The following is a 7,904-nucleotide window of genomic DNA, read 5'->3' as shown; positions in this document are numbered from 1 at the left end:
AGACTGACTGCCTCTCCCCCTCTTCTCTCCCCCTCTTCTCTCCCCACCCCTACACCCACCCTCCACAACCCCACCCTCAATACCGTTCCCCCCCCTCCCCTTCTTTTCTGTAAACCGTCCTGGGTGAGAATTGGTTTTGCCATTTCCACCAGATCTGGCTGGGCCACTTAAAATTCCTTGAGATCCCCTTCTTACCAACTCAGAGGGAAATTAAGAGTGAACCAAGAGTTAGTGTGGGACTGGAGTCACATACTATCCCAGGCTGAGTAAGGGCTCCTTCCTGAATGGGTCCGGTTTTAGATTGTGCTCCAGTGATTGAGGACAACAATCCCCTTTGGCACCACGCTGGGCTATCTATGCCATGGTGGGGGTATCTATGCCATGGTGGGGGTATCTATGCCATGGTGGGGTATCTATGCCATGGTGGGGTATCTATGCCATGGTGGGGGTATCTATGCCATGGTGGGGGTATCTATGCCATGATGGGGGTATCTATGCCATGGTGGGGGTATCTATGCCGTGGTGGGGTATCTATGCCATGGTGGGGGTATCTATGCCATGATGGGGGTATCTATGCCATGGTGGGGTATCTATGCCATGGTGGGGGTATCTATGCCATGGTGGGGGTATCTATGCCATGCTGATTGCTCTGGTTCAAGACAGCAGCTCACGACCATCTCCTGGGTGATTCAGGATGGCAACAAATGTCCCAGGCAGCGATGCCAATGAGAACCTCTCAGAGTTGGTGAATTTTCTAATCCTGTGCATTGCTATTAACACTGTCGGGCATTTATAATGTAAACACATACACATAGACTCACATATACACACACACACTTACACACAGACTCACACACAGACACACATACACACAAAGACTCACACACACGCATACACATACACACAGACTCAAACACAGACACACACACATACACAAAGACTCACACACAAACACATACATAGATTCACACACAGACACACATACACACAGACACACATACGCATACATACATACACATACACAGACACAGACACATACACACAGACACACATACGTACAGACTCACATACAGACACACAAAGACTCTCAATCCTTGTATTTCTAGTGTCGAGTCAAATGGAACCAGTTATAGTGTGGAGCTCAACACCAAGTGGCAGGAGATCAAGTGAAGAGCATATCGACCGGATGAAGTGAGAAGGATGCTGATTGAAGACAGCATCATCACGGGGCCCACATTCATCTTTGTAAAAATATGTTATGTCTAAAAATTTTAAATTGTTTTACCTGAACAAGACACACATAGACAGACAGACACACACACAAACCCACACACAGACAAGTGTACACACACACAAACACACAGACACACAGACTTACACAGATGCACATAGACATACACACAGACTCACACACGCACACAGACACACACACATGCACCCACATAGATAGACAGACAGACATACGCATACACTCAGACACACACACAGATATACAGACTCACATTCACACAGATATACACACAGACCCGCATACACACAGACCCACACATACATGCACCCCCACAGATTCCCACACAGACACGCATAGACACAGACTCACACACACACAGACTCACACAGACACACAGGCACACGTACACACAAACTCACACAGACACACACAGACACATACATACAGACTCACACAGACTCACATACACACACTCACAGACTCACACACAGGCACAAAGACTCTCAATCCCTGTGAGAAGAAAATTCTCCTGCTTTCTGTCTGAAATGCTTGACCCTTTTTCACCCTTTAATCCACTGATACACCAAACTAACGACCAAATTCAAAACACTCATGGTATGCAAAATAGTCCACCACTCCCCCGATCCCATACACTTGAAACATTCTCAAAATTAAAATAATTAAGCTTTCCCTCCACTATGTTCCTATTGCACAGTGACTATTCATATTTTCCATTCACCAGTGCACAACTGAAAAGGGCCTTCAGGAATCAGACCAGGCAGGAAAATGTATCATAGAATCCCCACATTTGGCCCATTGAGTCTGCACTGACCCAATATAGGGCATCCCATCCAGACTCTCACTGTATCTCCACATTTCCCACAGCCAATCCACCTCCCAGGATACTATGGGTAATTTAGCAAGGCCAGTCCACTGTCTAGCCTGCACATCTTTGGACTGTGGAAGGAAATTTGGGCACGCAGAGGAAACCCACACAGATACTGGGAGAATGTACAAACTCCACACAGACAGTCATCCAAGGATAGAATTGAACCCAGGTCCCTGGCGCTGTGAGGCAGCAGTGCTAACCACTGAGCCACCATGCTGCCCCAAAATGATGCAAGAATATAATATTCATCTAGTTGACATTGTCCACATTCCGCACCTCAGCCCTCAAACCTCACCCCTCCAACCGTAACAAGGACAGAACCCCCCTGGTGCTCACTTTCCACCCTACCAACCTTTGCATAAACCACATCATCCAGCAACATTTCCGCCACCTCCAAACTGATGCCACCACCAGGGATATATTTCCATCCCCACCCATTTCCGTTTTCTGCAAAGACCATTCCCTCCGTGACTACCTGGTCAGGTCCACGCCCCCCAACAACCCACCCTCCCGTCTTGGCACCTTCCCCTGCCACTGCAGGAATTGCAAAACCTGCGCCCACACCTCCTCCCTCACCTCCATCCCAGGCCTTAAAGGAGCCTTCCACATCCATCAAAATTTTACCCGCACATCCACCAATATCATTTATTGTATCCGTTGCTCCTGATGCGGTCTCCTCTACATTGGGGAGACTGGACACCTCCTAGCAGAGCGCTTTAGGGAGCATCTCCAGGACACCCGCACCAATCAACCACACCACCCTGTGGCCCAACATTTCAACTCCCCCTCCCACTCAGCTGAGGACATGCAAGTCCTGGGCCTCCTTCACCGCCGCTCCCTCACCACCCGATGCCTGGAGGAAGAATGCCTCATCTTCCGCCACGGAACACTTCAACCCTATGACATCAATGTGGACTTCACCAGTTTCCTCATTTCCCCTTCACCCCACCTCACCACATTCCAACCTTCCAGCTCAGCACTCTCCCCATGACCTGTCCTACCTGCCTATCTTCCTTCCCACCTATCCACTCCACCTTTCTCTCTGACCTTCATCCCCACCCTCATTCACCCATTGTACTCTTTGCTACCTTCCCTCACTCTCCTCTCTGACCTATCACCTCCATCCCCACCCCCATTCACCCATTGTACTCTATGCTACTTTCTCCCTACCCCCACCCCCTCTCATTTATCTCTCCACTCTGCAGGCACCCTGCCTCTATTCCTGATGAAGGGCTTTTTCCTGAAACATCGATTTTCCTGCTCCTCGGATGCTGCCTGAACTGCTGTGCTTTTCCAGCACCACTCTAATCTAGACATATAGAACTGCAACTTAAACTATCAACGTGCAACAGACTCACCTACAGGATCTTGTGTAAATCTACATCTTCATTTTACCTTTCCTGGCCATTTCTACATTCTGGTAACCCTTTTTTGACCCAGTGACACTGAAGGAACGGTGATGTATTTCCAAGTCGGGATGGCGAGTGGCTTGGAGGGGAACCTGCAGGGGGTGGTGTTCCCATGTGTCCGCTGGCCTTCTCCTTCTAGATGGTAAGGGACACTTTGTGGGCATGATGGTGTCAAAAGAACCTTGATGACTTGCTACAGTGCAAGTCGTGTTTGGTTAGATGGTCCACATTGCTGCCACTGAACCTTGATGCTGGGGGGGGGGAGTGATTGTTGAAGCTAGTGGAAGGAGGTGCCAGTAAAGTGAGCTGCTTTGTTCTGGGAGGTGTCAAGCTTCTTGAGTGTTGTTGGAGCTGCACTCAACCAGGCAAGTGGGTCGTATTCCATCACGCTCCTGACTCGTGCCTTGTAGATGATGGACAGGCTTTGGGGAGTCAGGAGGTGAGTTACTCACTGCAGTATCCCCAGCCTCTGACCTGCTCTTGTAACCCCTGTATTTTTATAACAAGTCCATTTGAGTTTCTGGTCAACAGTAACTCTCAGGATGTTGATAGTTGGGGGTGTCATTGAAAATCATACTGTTGAATTCTGTCTTATTGGAGATGGTCATTGTCTGGTACTTAAGTGGTGCAAATGTTATTTGCCACTTGTCGGTCCAAGCCTGGATATTGTCCAGATCTTGTTGCATTTGAGCATTGACTGCTTCAGTATCTGAGGAGTCACGAAACTTTGGTGCTGAACGTTGTGCAATCATTGGCGAATGACCCACCTTATGACAGAGGAAAGGTCATTGACGAAGCAGCTGAAGATGGTTAGGCCTTGCAATAAGTACATGAATGAGTTCTTTTTTAGATTAGATTCCCTACAGTGTGAAACAGGATCTTCGGCCCAACACGTCCACACCTACCCTCCGAAGAGTAATCCACCATTCCCATTCCCCTAACTACATATGACTAACACACCTAATACTACGGGCAATTTAGCATGGCCAATTCACCTAACCTGCACATCTTTGGACTGTGGGAGGAAACCCACGCAGTCACAGGGAGAATGTACAAACTCCACACAGACAGTCGTCCAAGGTGGGACTTGAACCCGGGTCCCTGGTGCTATGAGGCAGCAGTGCTAACCACTGAGCCACCATGCCGCTCCGAGTTGTACCAAGGTAAGAATGTTTGAAGCGATCATTCTGCACATGAGGGTAGTTCACTTGCTATTGGCACCAGGTCACCATGACTGAGTGCTGTGTACCATGTGTATGTGGTTTAATTCTGCCCTCAGGTAACTGTGGGCCCACACTCTCCATATCTCTGATGGCATGCTGAGACTCTGTTGGGGTCCAGGGCCCACTCCTACTCCAGGCTCTCCCTCTTCCAGGGAAGAAGAGAAGACCTCAGTGAGTGGAGTGATCTGGCGGTGTTGAACAGGTTAGCGCTGGGCTTTTGTTTGGGATGTCTATGGAGAAGAGAATTGGCATTGCATCAGGGTGACCCTGGTGGATGGACGGATGGGATGGTGAGGAAATGCAGAGAAAGACAGGGGTGTGTGCACCTCTTGGGTAGATTGGTGTGCGGACTAGCGAGGTGAGAAGGCAGATTGAGGGGGTTTGTGTGATGCACACGTCAGGACGTAGGTGAGCACCTCATTGCTCCTACTATCCCTGGCCTAATTAGATCAGTGAATCTTCTCTATTAGATCCAGGAGTACACACAGGTCAGCTTGTTCCTCCTGTTCTCAGGGAACAATAGATTTCTCACACCGCCAGCAGACATTGAGGGAAGAGCCTTGTGGATCCTTCTTATTCATTGGTTCCCGAACACCTTTGAATGGCATATTTGGAGTCTCCCTTTAAATTCCTGAGTTAAAGTTGCTTCGAGTGGGTCATTATTGTAACTGCTGGAGCCCGTTGGTTGGGAAAGACAGAAATCTTGTGCAGTGCAACAGTTGTATCGTTTCAAGAGACAGCGACAAGCAACAAGTGATACCCATTTGCTATGAAAGAATATTTGAAAAATTAGCTCCCGTATGGAATTGTTCATTGAGCTACTGATGAGTGTAACTGTTAGGCACACTGGGAGGAAAGGGATTGGAGCATCAGTTGGGTTGTCCCAGTGAGAACTGGATAAAATCAGATCTCTTCCTGCTGATTCAAGTTATGCTTACGGCAGTTATTAAAAGCTTGGGATTGAACTGATTGGGATGGTTAAGACAGAGAGACCTGTGCCTAAGGATTTACACATGGCAGATGGAGCTTAAGATCTTTACTTGTGTGAAGGAGCTGCTGAGAGGATGATCCTGTGGGCAGATGGAGTGGGGGAGGAGGCAGGCAGGCAGGCAGGCAGGCAGCAGTAATCCAGCACTGCAATGGGCTCACAGTCACATCATCGCCTGAATTCAACGCCACATTCTCGACTGACCAGGAGCTGCACAGCTGTCAAATGATGGAAGGTTCTGCTCGACAGACTGAAAAAAAACCCCTTTTGAGCCACCTGCAAATGCTGATATACTACCCAGCTCCAGTCCCCGCCCCCGGAGACTCCCGGTGAATACTGACACACCTCCCCTCCCCAAGACATCCTGTAAATACTGACACACCTCCTCTCCCCAAGACATCCTCTAAATACTGACACACCTCCCCGAGACCCCCTGTAAATACTAACACACCTCCTCCCACAAGACATACTGTAAATACTGACACACTCCCCACCCAAAACACCCTGTAACTACTGACACACTCCCCGGGGACTCCCTGTAAATACTGATACACTCCGCGCCCCCCCCCCCGAGACACCCTGTAAATACTGATACACTTCTCCCCCCGAGACACCCTGTAAATACTGACACACTCCCCCCCTCCCCCGGGAGACCCCCTGTAAATACTGACACACTCCCCCCCTCCCCTGGGAGACCCCCTGTAAATACTGACACACTCCGCCCCCACCACCGGGAGACCCCCTGTAAATACTGACACACTCGCTCCCCCCCCCCCCACAACCAGGGACCCCCTGTAAATACTGACATACTCCCCCCCTCCCCCGGGAGACCCCCTGTAAATACTGACACACTCCCCCCCTCCCCCGGGAGACCCCCTGTAAATACTGACACACTCCCCCCCTCCCCCCGGGAGACCCCCTGTAAATACTGACACACTCCCCCCCTCCCCTGGGAGACCCCCTGTAAATACTGACACACTCCGCCCCCACCACCGGAGACCCCCTGTAAATACTGACACACTCGCTCCCCACCCCCCCCCAACAACCAGGGACCCCTGTAAATACTGACACCCCCCACTACAGGGACCTGTTGTGAATCCTGACACACATTCTCCAGAGGTTCAAGACGGCAGATTACCACCTTCTCAAGGGCAACTAGGGACGGACAGTAACTGCTAATCCACTCAGTAAGCACATGCTCAATGAATAAATATTAGTTGTCCAGGATCCCTCCTTAGTTAATATACTCTGCAGGGACATATTATAACCATCAACTGGGTCCCTGAGGACCCTGTTTAATTGATACTCATTCCTAGAATTCCCTGTAAATACAGCATGTCTTAATGTGAAACGGGTGTGCAATGTGAATGAGATGGATGTGGTAGGGGGAAGAATTCATAGTTACAAAGTGCCAATGATACATTACATCCATCCACATGCAACTACATTTAAATTAGGGAAGGAGTAGGCCATTTGGCCCCTGGGCAAAAAGTGAGGACTGCAGAGTCTGGAGTGTGGTGCTGGAAAAGCACAGCAGGTCAGGCAGCATCCGAGAAGCAAAAGAATCGATGTTTCCGGCAAAAGCCCTTTATCATGTGGCCTCTAGGGCCAGTTCTGCCATTTAATAAAGCCATCCAATTATGGCTAGCCCCTCCAATAACTTTTGATAACACAGTATGTATTTCATAGAATCCTGACAATGTGGAAGCAGGTCATTCAGTCCACACCCAACCCTCCAAAGAGCATCCCTCCCAGACCTATCCCTGTAACCCCACATTTCTCATGGCCAATCCACCTGACCTGCACATCTTTGGACTGTGGGAGGAAACCGGAGCACCCGGAGGAAACCCACGCAGACACGGGGAGAATGTGCAGGGTGGATCAGCAGCAAAATTGTCTACAATCGAACCACATCCCCAGAATAACATAGGGGCTCGGATGCTGTTTCTTGTGGTTTGTGTGTGTGTGTGTGTATGTATGTGTGTGAGAGAGAAAGTGTGTGTGTGAGAGTGAGATTGAGAATGAGTGTGTGTGAGAGTGAATGTGTGTGCATGTGAGAGAGTGTACATATGTGTGTGTAAGTGAATGTGTGTGTCTGTGAGAGTGTGTGTGAGTGTGTGTGTGTGTGAGAGTGAGAGTGAGTATGTGTGTAAGTGAGCGTGAG

Source organism: Chiloscyllium punctatum, chromosome 13 (assembly GCF_047496795.1).
Source record: "Chiloscyllium punctatum isolate Juve2018m chromosome 13, sChiPun1.3, whole genome shotgun sequence".
Lineage (NCBI taxonomy): Eukaryota > Metazoa > Chordata > Chondrichthyes > Orectolobiformes > Hemiscylliidae > Chiloscyllium > Chiloscyllium punctatum.
This window is presented reverse-complemented; position numbering follows the sequence as displayed.